At 40.9% G+C, this 12212-nt stretch overlaps 1 pseudogene; it reads right to left on the bottom strand.

The window, feature by feature from the left end:
- Nucleotides 1-7254: 7254 nt before the first annotated feature.
- Nucleotides 7255-7419, bottom strand: LOC132236383 (U2 spliceosomal RNA; annotated as a pseudogene).
- Nucleotides 7420-12212: the final 4793 nt, after the last annotated feature.

The following is a 12212-nucleotide window of genomic DNA, read 5'->3' on the forward strand; positions in this document are numbered from 1 at the left end:
TGGGTTCATCTTGTTTGGGACTCTGTGCTTCCTGGACTTGTATATCTATTTTCTTCACCAAAACTTAGGGAAGTTTTCTGTCATTATTTTTCAAATAGGTTTTCAAATCTTGCTCTCTCTTCTCCTTCCAGCACACCCATGATGAAAATGTTGGTACACTTGAAGTTGTCCCAGAGGCTCCTTACACTGTCTTCATATTTTTATATTCTTTTTGCTGTTCTGATTTGGTGTTTTTTGCTTCCTTATATTACAAATTGCAGATTTGATTCTCTGCTTCATCTACTCTACTGTTGATTCCCAGGCATGTGCCCTTGACTGGAATCGAACCTGGGACCCTTTGGTCTGCAGGCCAACACTCTATCTACTGATCCAAACTGTCCAGGGCCATGGTAAATCTTTTACTAAAAAGTTACTGGCATGGGGCATGACTACTCACCATGACCTGCCCAGTTAGGAATTTATGATCAGCTCACCCTGTGAGGTTACTTTCTGTGAAATCCCTTTTTGTTCACAGTACTTGACAGTTTAATACATTCATATACTTTTTGTTGTTGTTGTTGTATAACATTTAAATAATTAGGGAAACTATAGATTAAAAATATCACAGTTTCCCCTCACATCATGCTGCCAAATGTACATAAAACACAATGTCTTGCCTAGCTGGTATGGTTGAGCATCAACCCAAGAACTAGGAGGTCACAGTTTGATTTCTGGTTAAGACACATGCCTGGGTTGTGGGCTTGATCCCCAGTGGGGGGCATGCAGGAAGCAGCTGATGGATAATTCTAATCATTGATGTTTCTCTCTCTCCCTTCCTCTCTCTGAAGTCAATGTAAACATATTTTAAAAACAACAACAAAAACAGTGTTTCGTTTTTCTCCAGAGACCTTTGTGTTACCAATGGCTGTATGGCCTTGCAGCCATTTTTTTTGTGTGTGTGGCAAAATACACATAACATAAAAATTACCTTTTAACCTTTTCTGAGGGTACTTTTCAGTGGTATTAAGTACTTTAACATTGCTATGTAACCATTACCACTACCCATCTCCAGAACTTTTTAATTTTCCCAACTGAAACCATACCCATTAAACAAAAACTCCCCCAAACCCTAATTTCCTGTTCTTGTTAACCTCTATTCTACTTTATTTCTCTATGAATTTGATAGTTGTAGGTACCTCACATAAGTAGAATCACACAATATTTATCCTTTTGTGTGTAGCTTATTTCACTTAACATAATATTTTCAAAGTTCATCCATGCTGGAGAATTAGAATTTATGTCTATAAGAATGTTAGCTGCTTCTGTATCTTCAATCAGCAACTCACAGGATTGTAACCAAGAGAAACCCTTGTACCTGTGCAGATAGATGATGGATAGATTGATGGGCAGGTCATGGTGAATAGTCACACCCCAGACCTATAACATTTTAGTAAAAGGGTTATCTTTGCTTTATGCAAGCCCTATCCATTGTTTCTGTGCATGTAGATTAACATAGTTTTGAAATAAGACATAATCACCCTTAAGAAAGCACATAATGTTAACTATCTGTATAGCAATTCCTGCCTTGCTTCCCCCCCTCCATGTAATCTTCCTCACAGCCCTTCCTTTATTTTACATTTCCTAAAAGAAGCTGTAAAACTGTATTCTGTGGAGCATTTGAGATCTTGTTCCCTGGCATGTATTGTCAGTTTGGCTCAGATAAAGTCTTACAAAAGTCCCCTACAGGTTAGGAGGGTCTTTGCATCAACAGAGTTATATACATTCTGTTTATCCATTCATCTGTTGATAGGCACTGCTCAGAAAATGCCCAACAGATGTCATGCTGGAGAACTATAGGAGCCTCGCCTCAGTGGGTAAGGCCAGCCTTATGTCTTCATTGGTAGATTTTTGCTGCAAATATGTCTTAAGTACCTGACATGTTCCAGGAATGATTCTTGGTCTTGGGAAGAGAATGGTGAATAAAGATATGTGGCTCACACTTTGAGGAGGGACAGTGTAGAGCAGGGCCAGGTACACTTTTCCTTAAAGAGCCAGAGAAGAAATATTTTTGTTTGGTGGCCCATAGGGTCTCTGTTGCAACTACTTAACACTGCCAATGTAGTGCCAAAGCAGCCACAGATGGTACTTCCAGAAATAGACAGGGGTGAGTTCTAATAAAACTTTATTTATAAAAATCAGTGGCTCACCTTTGGGCTGTAGTCTCCAACCCCTAGTCTAATGCTTTCTCTTGAGAAGGAAGATTCCTCCATTATGATGACTTTATTCTCTTCGTGATAAGAAGCTTAGTTCTCCTGAAGAGTGTGTCTGTGTTTGGATCCGAGGGTCCCCTTTTTCTGGAGGGTGTGACATTAGCTAGTTTGAGTTTTGGGTCCTGGGTACCATCAAGCACTGCTCATGTGGTCACACATGCCCGTCTCCTGAAAATGTTGGCTCTGCGGGGAGTTCCCTGGTCACACCTTCACATTCCTCCTACGTGTGCAGGGTATAATTTCTCTAAGTCCAATGTGCTTACCCAGGCGGAGCAGGAGTTGCGGAGGAACAAGAATTCTCCAACACCCCAGTGCAGGCGAGCCCTGGGTGAAAGGAGCCCCTTCCGGGAATTTCTCACATGTTATTTTGTCTGAGAGAGAATCTCAGCCTCTGCTGAGAAGCTGGAAGCCTCAGCTTTCCTTGCTCTCCTCCTCTCTTTTCTCCCTGCTGTTCTTTTGCTCAGTGAAAGCTTTGTCCTGTTTCCAGGACATGTCCACTTTTGTAAATGAAGTGTTACTTGAATATAGCCTTGCCTACTTGTTTGTCCATTTCCCCCCATTCCCAAACCTCGCTTGCCTGATAGTACCCTCTACCAGACTATTACCTCCCATCTCATTTTTGACAAAATTATTTCTTAGCAAATCACCTGCCATTTTCCACCCCTTGTTCCTGTCATTGTCAAATTCTTCACATTGCTAAAATCCTTGAAGTCTCCCTTTAACTGCTTGTCTATTCTTCCCTGTCATATTGACTTCTCATGCTTAGGGTCAATATCTGAAAAAAAAATTAGCATGGACCCAGTTATTTCTTTTAAAAAATATTTTCATTGATTTCAGAGAGGAAGGGAGAGAGAGAGAGAGAGAGAGAGAGAGAGAGAGAGAGAGAGAGAGAGAGGCATCAATGATGAGAGAGAAACATTGATTGACTGCCTCCTGCATGCCCCCCATTGGGGATCAAGCCTATAGCCCAGGTATGTGCCCTGACTGGGAATCTAACTGTGACCTCCTGGTTCATAGGTTGATACTCAACCACTGAGCCATGCCAATAGGGCTAGATTATTTTAAAAATTACCTCTGTCTCATTTATTTCTTCAAGAACTTGTTTTTTTTCTATTAATTTCAGACTAGAAGTCTTAACTTAGATTTAAAACCAAAGAGACTACTGCAAAGCAGAATAGAGTTTGGGGAAACCCATGTACTAGCAGGAAAAGGGTAAGGCTGTCCATGGCTCATTGCTGGTTTTCTGCAGGGAAGTCTGGGATTGCCTTGAAGTAGAAGAACAGTAAAGCCACAAGGAGAGAAAGTTGGGGCCAGTTACCGTCACCCAAGAGAAGTAATTCCTTAAAAGTGTCTCTGAGTTATGAGTTTGGGGAACATTCTATACCAACTTCAATATTTTTTCGTAGGGAATTCTCACAAGTAAGCATATCCACAAATATGACTCAGATAGTGAATAGTAACATGTAATTCAGTTTTTGTTTAAATATCAGAAAAAAGTCTGTACATAATAAGCTGTATGCATGTCATGATTGTGATAGAACCTTGTGGCAGAGTATTCACCTTAATTTGAAAGAATTCAAAGAGGGTGGAAGCAGTAGGCATGCTCTGAAAATGGTACCAACTTCTAATTGGGATTTTTCTTTCTTGACATATCAGACTTTCTGTGGGGAAGAATCCTGTGAGTGGAATGGAAGTGAGAAAGCCTTTAGTTACCACTATCCCTTAACTAACAGGCATCAACTCAACCTGGAGAGAAACTCCATGAATGTACTCTATGTGGAAAAGGCATCAGAAGAAATGGACATTTTTTTCCCCCAAGAGAAATTACACAGGAGAGAAATGCAATGAATGTAAAGAATGTTGTTACCCTTCATCCCTTAAAATCTATGCTCAATATCATGCTGGTAAGAAACCATATAACTGTTTTCAGTATGGGAAAGCTTCATCCTTTAGGACACACTTGGGAACTCATACTGTAGGGAAACTGTAGGAGTATTAACCAGTGTGGGAAATTCTTCAGATCTAGCTCAAGCTGTCATACACCAGAGGGTACACACACTTGGGAGAAACTGTATGAATGCTGTGACTGCAGAAAGGCCTTCACCAGGAGCAGTGACCAGGCTGGGGAGACACTATCGGTGCAGTGACTGCAGTTCCATCTCATGGCACACATGAGAACCCATACTGGGGAGACGCTCTACCAATGCTGTGACTATGGAAAAACTTCAATAGGAACTCTAACCTGACTGCCCACAAAAGGGTTCATATAGGGGAGAAGATGTACCACAGATGACTGTGGGAAACTTCAGTAGTCACTCATGCCACAGGAACATGTGAAAACTCACAGTGAGGAGAAGCCCAAGAATGTAGTATGTGGGAAAGCCCTGTTGATCTCACATGCAAGTATCTTCAGCCTGGGGAAGACTTCTGCTGGGACTTCACCTTTGCACAAGGAAATTCAGAGTGGGAGAGAGAGAAATTTTATAAATGTTGCAAATGTGGGATTGCATTTTTTTTTAAGTTCTTAAAAAACTTTTTTGAGGCAGGAATCACCAAGTTTTCTCATGGAGCAGAATATCTATTGGTACAATACTCTTAGCATTTCCAAACAAAAGGTGTCTCCAGGACTGGCCTCACATTAGGAGTGCTGAGTAAAGATTTGTTCTGGTGCTTCTGCAGGAAAAGTTTGGTTCTGACCTCTGCTAGCCTCTCGTTAGTCTCAGGTAGTTTATTTCTAATGACTTTCTACATTTTGATACTTCTATGTAGAGTTGCTTATATTTTTCCAATTTACCGTCTTGAGTTGTCATGTTGGAGTTCAGATTCCAGCTCTTTAATTCTGAGTTCAAAATACTACTTATTAAAGCATTATGGTTCTCTTAATTGCTCTGGAGCTTCTTGAGATAATGCTGTGTCTTCTGTTTTAACATATTAGTCTGAATTCCATTTCAATTATATTTGATTTTAAATCTCCAGGGAAACTCAGCTTTTCATTTTCACATTCATTTAACTTCCTTTTTGTAATTTTTAAGAGTTCCTTAAGTCTGGTCATCTCTTTTCCTAATTCACCATTTTTCTTCATTTCTTGATGCAAGCTATATTGCAGAGATAAGTTAACTCAATATACTTCAACTGTTCCTTGTCAAGCTGAGACTCTGGATGGTCCCAGCAGAGGCAGCGAAGAGGGCAGAGCAGGAAGTCCAGGTGGCCCAGCAGCTGCCCACGCACGGTGGCTACCGCAGTGCCTTCCACCCCATTGTTTTGGATTGCTTATTTTTCAATCAAGTGCCTTACCTTAAGCTAGAAATCACATTAATTTTCAATTTGTGGTTTTTAATATAAGCATTTAAGGCCATAGATAGCCCTTTAAATACTCCTTTAGCAACATTACATGGTGATAAAAAATAATTTTTATTTATTTTTTTGGTACCTCCTTTCCATATTTATAAGTGCTCTAGACACACAGGCACAGAGTGAGAATGGCTTATATTACATTTTCCAGATTTTTATAAAATACTTTTTAAAAATAAATTTTAGAGAGAGAAGAAGGAAGAGGGAGAAGGGAGAGATATAGAAATCCATTGGACACCTCCTACACGCCCTCTATTGGGGATCCATCCCACAACTGGGGCATGTGCCCTGACCAGTAATCAAACCAGTGATCTCTTGATGGATGGGTTGACGTTCAACCATTGAGTCACCTGATGGGGCTCCAATGTGTTCTATGATATTTTTAATTTTTTGAGTACTTGATGCCTCAAGCTGCCCCCAGGGAGTTATTGAGTTTGCCCAGGTGGAGCTGATACATGGCGGCATTGTTGGCCACCGCATTTGTTGGGTCAATCCTTAAAATTTCTGTGAAGAATCTGTGAGCTTCTGCAAAGTTATTCTGACTGTGGTGAAGGAAAGCTCTGGTGTTTTTGTTTTTTTTTGTTTTTAAACCATTATCTTCCCCTACAGTCCATCTAGTTTCTGTGTTACTTTCCCATGTCTTGATAATACTTTTCAGCCGTGTTTAGGTCTCTAGTATGAAGGAAAATTCAGGGATTCACTGAAAAGCTTCTTGCGGTGGTCCTGAGTGACATAAATTTGGGGTTAGGATCATGCTGAAAGTATCCTCTGGAATCATTTCTTGTGTGAAGGATGTGTTCTTTCATCAAATATATCCACCAGCACATAGTCCCAGGGAGTGCACGCCTCACCCGGCTCGCACAGCTGACCTGAAACTGAGGTCTGTCCCCCAGTGGAATAGGTCCCTAAGTGGAATAAGTAGTTCCTCCCATCACAGAGGCTATCCGATGTGCCTCTGGTGCTTATTTCGGCCTGAAGTTCTTTCTGCTTCCACCTTCTAAGTAGCAATGAGTATTGCACCTGGACTTTCTCTAACACTTCCTTCTTCAGACCCAGGCAGTTTGCCATTGAGCACCTACCGGGCCCAGGTGGGACCTCTGCAGATTGACAGAGGTGTACTCTGACCTTCCTGCTTACTGAATGTACTTCCATGGCCAGGACTCATGGTCAATTTTGAGATGATGATCACCTAGAAATTATGCTTGTTCTTGGAGTGATTAACTCCTGGGATTATCTGGTGCAGGCATGTCTTCTCCATCAGGCTTTGTTTTGTAGGCAAAATGTATGTCTCTATCTGTAATTATGTCCTTGAGGACCTGGCAGTAGTTCACCTTCCATATAGCCCGATTGTCCCAAACCTTGTAGGCAAGAATAATGGCTCCCAAAGGAATCCTTTTCCAGATAGTGGGACAAACGTCAATCTTGGCATAACTCAAATGCCTTTCCAAGTAAATCAGTCTGTTGCACAGTTAGCTGTTAGCTGTGTGGCTCTGAAAACAATATGAAAATATTCTGTATATAAATTTGGGTTTAGGATTATGCTTAAACGATCCTCTGGAATCATTTCTTGTATGAATGGGTGTGTTCTTTCATCTAATATATCCGATGATCTACTTCCAGCTCTGTTCTTTTCTTTTCTTCTTTTTTGTTCCCGAGGGGTTGCACCATTCCTGGCCAGGTGGATGCACAGCATGGATGGACCAAGCTCTGATTCCATCTCCCCCCTCCTAAAATCTATTCAAATAGAGAATGGATCAGATGTTAAACTGATAAGAACAGATATCGATGCTTGATCTTAGGCAAAAGGCCAAAAAGCGATCCATTTCTGTTTTTTATGAGGGAATATATTTCTAAGGCCACACATTGGACTATGGTTCTAAAATTAGGCTGGCTGATTGTGCTGTCATGTAGGAATATTGTTGAGCATGAGCTAGCTATACTTTTTAGTAAGACGCACTGGACATACGCGATTTAAGTAGTTCCTCTTTTCTTGCTCATCCATTTCAGATTTGTTCAGAAAAATTGTGCTTGCCTTTGGGTGGTCAGAAGGGTTTGATTCTAAAGGTAACTCTTGCATCTCATGGTTGTTCAGATGCTGCACGTAGTGGCCCCAGAAGGCTCCCAAACCTAACTTGGCAGGCTCCAGGGCAGCTGGGGCTGGTAGAACTGCCACTGAGTCCTGGTCTCCACCTCATGGACCTCAGATTCATTGTCAGACTTCACTCACTCCGAGTGTGGGCCCAGATTGGGGCTGGCATTGGGCTTCAGACAACAAGTCAGTTTGTTCCCCGTGAGGTGCCTCTGCTCCTCTCTGCTGTCATGACCTTCACTCAGCAGTTTCCCCCTCTCCCAACAAAGCTTTATGCTGCACAGGGACCCTTGAACTGTAGGCCCTGGTCAGGGATTAAGGCCCAGCTGTACCCCTCTGCAACGCTGCTACTGTTTCCCTTGAGTTGACTAGTCTGTAGTTAATTATTTTTTCATTAATCCTCACCCGAGGATATTTTTCACCTGAGAGTATTTTTCCATTGACATTTAGGGAGAGTAGAAGGGATGGAGTGGTGGGTGTGGGGTGGGGAGAGAGAGAGAGAAACATCTATGTGAGAGACAAATCAATTTGTTGCCTTCTGCATGAGTCCCTAGAGGGCTGGGGATCAAACCTGCAAACCAGATATGTGCCCTTGACCAATCAGGAATTGAACTCACAACCCTTCGGTGGGTGGGCCAACACTCTAACCATTGAGCACCACTGGCCAGGGCTGTGCCCTTTATTTCTTTATATGCATTTAACAGTAAGCTTGCAGAGGTCCACAAAAAATCATTCTGGTATATCTGGAATTTAATTGATCAGTACTGGTAGAGTCAACATCTTTATGTTGCTAAATCTTTCAGGCCATTAACTCAGTATCTGCATTTATTTAGGCATTCTTTAATGTATCTCAGTATGAAAGTTTTATATATTTTTCTATGAAGGTTTGGCACATTTACTGTCAGATATCTTCCTAGGAATGCCATATTCATGTTTTTCCTAAAATTATTTTTTTCTAAATGCTACACAACTGAACAATGTGGATGTTAGTAGCACTGACACCCATCTTGCAAGTTCAAAATCTAGGTCAAGATTGCCTGATACATTTCTTATAACTGTGGACGCCTCAAAAACTTAACTCCGGTTGAACCTCGGCATCTGGAGGAGATTGGATCCAGGACTCCCACTAGATACCAAAGTCCATAGATGCATAAGTCTGTATATAAATTGGCAAAGATCAGTGCATACAGTTGGCCCATGGATTGAGAATGGTGTTTTGGTTGAATCTGCAGATGTGGAATGGGGATATAGAGAGCTGACTATATATTTATTGAAAAACTATTGAAATGTTCAAATGCAGAAGCAGAGGATACAATAGAAGGTTTCCAGAGGTTGGGCATTTGGAGAGTTATTGTTCAATGGGTATTAAGTTTAGTTATGTTAGATGAGTAATTTCTAGAGCTCTGCTGTACAACATAGTGCCTATAGTTTACAATATAGGATTGTCCATTTCAAAATTTAAGAGGGTAAATCTCATGTTAAGTGGTCTTCTCCCCCCAACACAAAAGAGACACGAGGAAACTTTGGGAGGTGTTGGATATGTCTATTACCTTGATTATGGTAATAGTTTCATGGATGTTTTCATATGTCCAAACCTATCAAATTGTATACCCTAAATATTTGCAGTTTTTTGTATATTATATTTCAATAAAGTTATCTTTAAAAATATTTGTGTGTAAGTGGACTCATGCAGTTCAACTCTATATTAAAATATAATTTACTTTGTATACATATATTCTTTTTTAAAAATATATTTTTAATTGATTTCAGAGAGGAAGGGAGAGGGAGAGATAGAAACATCAATGATGAGAGAGAACCATTGATCGGCTGCCTCCTACACTCCTCACACTAGGGATTGAGCCCACTGTCCGGGCATGTGTCCCACCTGGGAATTGAACTGTGTCCTCCTGGTTCATAGATGCTCAACCATTGAGCCACAAATTGGACAACCCAGAAAAAAAGCTTAAATTTTTAGAAACATACAGCCTACCAAGACTTAATCATGAAGAAATAGAAATTCTGAACAGATCAACAATATGCAGATTGAATGAGCAATCAAAAGCCTCCCAACAGCCTGGCTGGTATGGCTCAGTGGTTGAGAAATGACCCATGAACCAGGAGGTCATGGTATGATTCAAGTCAGGGCACATGCCCGGGTTGCAGGTTCGATCCCTATAGGGGGTGTGCAGGAAGCAGCCGATAAATGATTCTCATCATTGATGTTTCTATCTCTCCTCTTCCCTCCTCTCTGAAATCAATAAAAATATATTAAAAACAGAAACCCTCCCTGGTATTAGCTACAACAATCAAGGTTTAACTATAAGACTGCGAACAAAGACCACTAGGGGGTGCACCAAGGAAGCATAACAAAATGCAGAGACAAAGAAAGAGGACAAAATTGCCAATGGAAGATATAGAGTTCAGAACCACACTTTTAAGGTCTCTCAAGAACTGTATAGAAGCTGCCGATAAACTTAATGAGATCTACAAGAAAACTAATGAGACCCTCGATGTTATATTGGGGAACCAACTAGAAATTAAGCATACACTGACTGAAATAACGAATATTATACAGACTCCCGACAGCAGACCAGAGGAGCGCAAGAATCAAGTCAATGATTTGAAATGCGAGGAAGCAAAAAACACCCAACCGGAAAAGCAAAATGAAAAAAGAATCCAAAAATGCGAGGACAGTGTAAGGAGCCTCTGGGACAGCTTCAAGCGTACCAACATCAGAATTATAGGGGTGCCAGAAGATGAGAGAGAGAGCAAGATATTGAAAACCTATTTGAAGAAATAATGACAGAAAACTTCCCCCACCTGGTGAAAGAAATGGACTTACAGGTCCAAGAAGCGCGGAGAACCCCAAACAAAGGGAATCCAAAGAGGACCACACCAAGACACATCATAATTAAAATGCCAAGAGCAAAAGATAAAGAGAGAATCTTAAAAACAGCAAGAGAAAGAAACTCAGTTACCTACAAGGGAATACCCATACGACTGTCAGCTGATTTCTCAACAGAAACTTTGCAGGCCAGAAGGGAATGGCAAGAAATATTCAAAGTGATGAATACCAAGAACCTACAACCAAGATTACTTTATCCAGCAAAGCTATCATTCAGAATTGAAGGTCAGATAAAGAGCTTCACAGATAAGGAAAAGCTAAAGGAGTTCATCACCACCAAACGAGGATTATATGAAATGCTGAAAGGTATCCTTTAAGAAGAGGAGGAAGAAGAAAAAGGTAAAGATACAAATTATGAACAACAAATATGCATCTATCAACAAGTGAATCTAAGAATAAAGTGAATAAATAATCTGATGAACAGAATGAACTGGTGATTATAATAGAATCAGGGACATAGAAAGGGAATGGACTGACTATTCTTGGGGGGGAAAGGGGTGTGGGAGATGCGGGAAGAGACTGGACAAAAATCGTGCACCTATGGATGAGGACATTGGGTGGGGAGTGAGGGAGAAGAGTGGGGTGGGACCTCAGTGGAGGGGAGTTATGGGGGGGAAAAAGAGGAACAAATGTAATAATCTGAACAATAAAGATGTAATAAAAAATATATATATATATATTAAAAACAAAGCAAAAAGAAAAACAAAAAATCTCCCAACAAAGAAAAGCTCAAGACCAGATGGCTTCGCAGGTGAACTCTACCAAACATTTAAAGAAGAATTAACAGCAGACCTTCTCAAACTCTCAAGAATTAAAGAGGAAAGAACACAAATTCATATTATAAAGCTAGCATTATCTGATACCAAAGTCAAACAGCACGTAGTAGAGGTGAAAGTGCAATTGCCCCAGCAGGCAATGGTGTCTTCCAAGCCTTCTATGACATCTAGTGAATCCAGTCAGCAAACCAAGGGCAGCCCAGTAGCATCTTTCTCATTTGGGGCCAAACAATCCTGTTCACTCTCCCAGTTATTTTTAGTTTTCTGTTAATCCTCACTGGAGAATATTTTTTCATTGATTTTTAGAGAGAGGAAGAGAGGGAGGGAGGGAAAAGGGAGAGCGTGGTGGCGGGGGGCGGGGGGGATATTGATGTGAGAGAGATAAATGGATTGGTTTCCTCACACATGTGCCTGGACCAGGGCAGGGATGGAACCTGCAACCCAGATATGTGCCAGGGCTGTTCGTTATTTTAATTACTTTGGGTGAGGTATGGTGAAGCCAGTTTTAGATCAAGAGAGAAACCAGAGCTAGACCAGTGTGGCTCAGTTGGTTAAACATCCTCCATGAACTTCTGTTCAATTCCTGGTCAGGGCACATGCCCTGGTTGTGGGCTCCATCCCCAGTGGGGGGCGTGCTGGTGGCAGCCAATTGATGATTCTCATCATTGATGTTTCTATCTTTCTCTCCCTCTCCCTTCTCTCTGAAATCAAAAACATACTTTTAAAAAATCATAGGCAACAAAATAAGATAAACTAAACCTTATTGAAATTACACACTTTTGTGCATCACAACACAATAATAGAGTAAAAATACAACCCACAAAATGGGGGAAATATTTGCA

The sequence above is a fragment of the Myotis daubentonii genome, chromosome 5 (genome assembly GCF_963259705.1).
Source record: "Myotis daubentonii chromosome 5, mMyoDau2.1, whole genome shotgun sequence".
Taxonomy (NCBI): Eukaryota; Metazoa; Chordata; class Mammalia; order Chiroptera; family Vespertilionidae; genus Myotis; species Myotis daubentonii.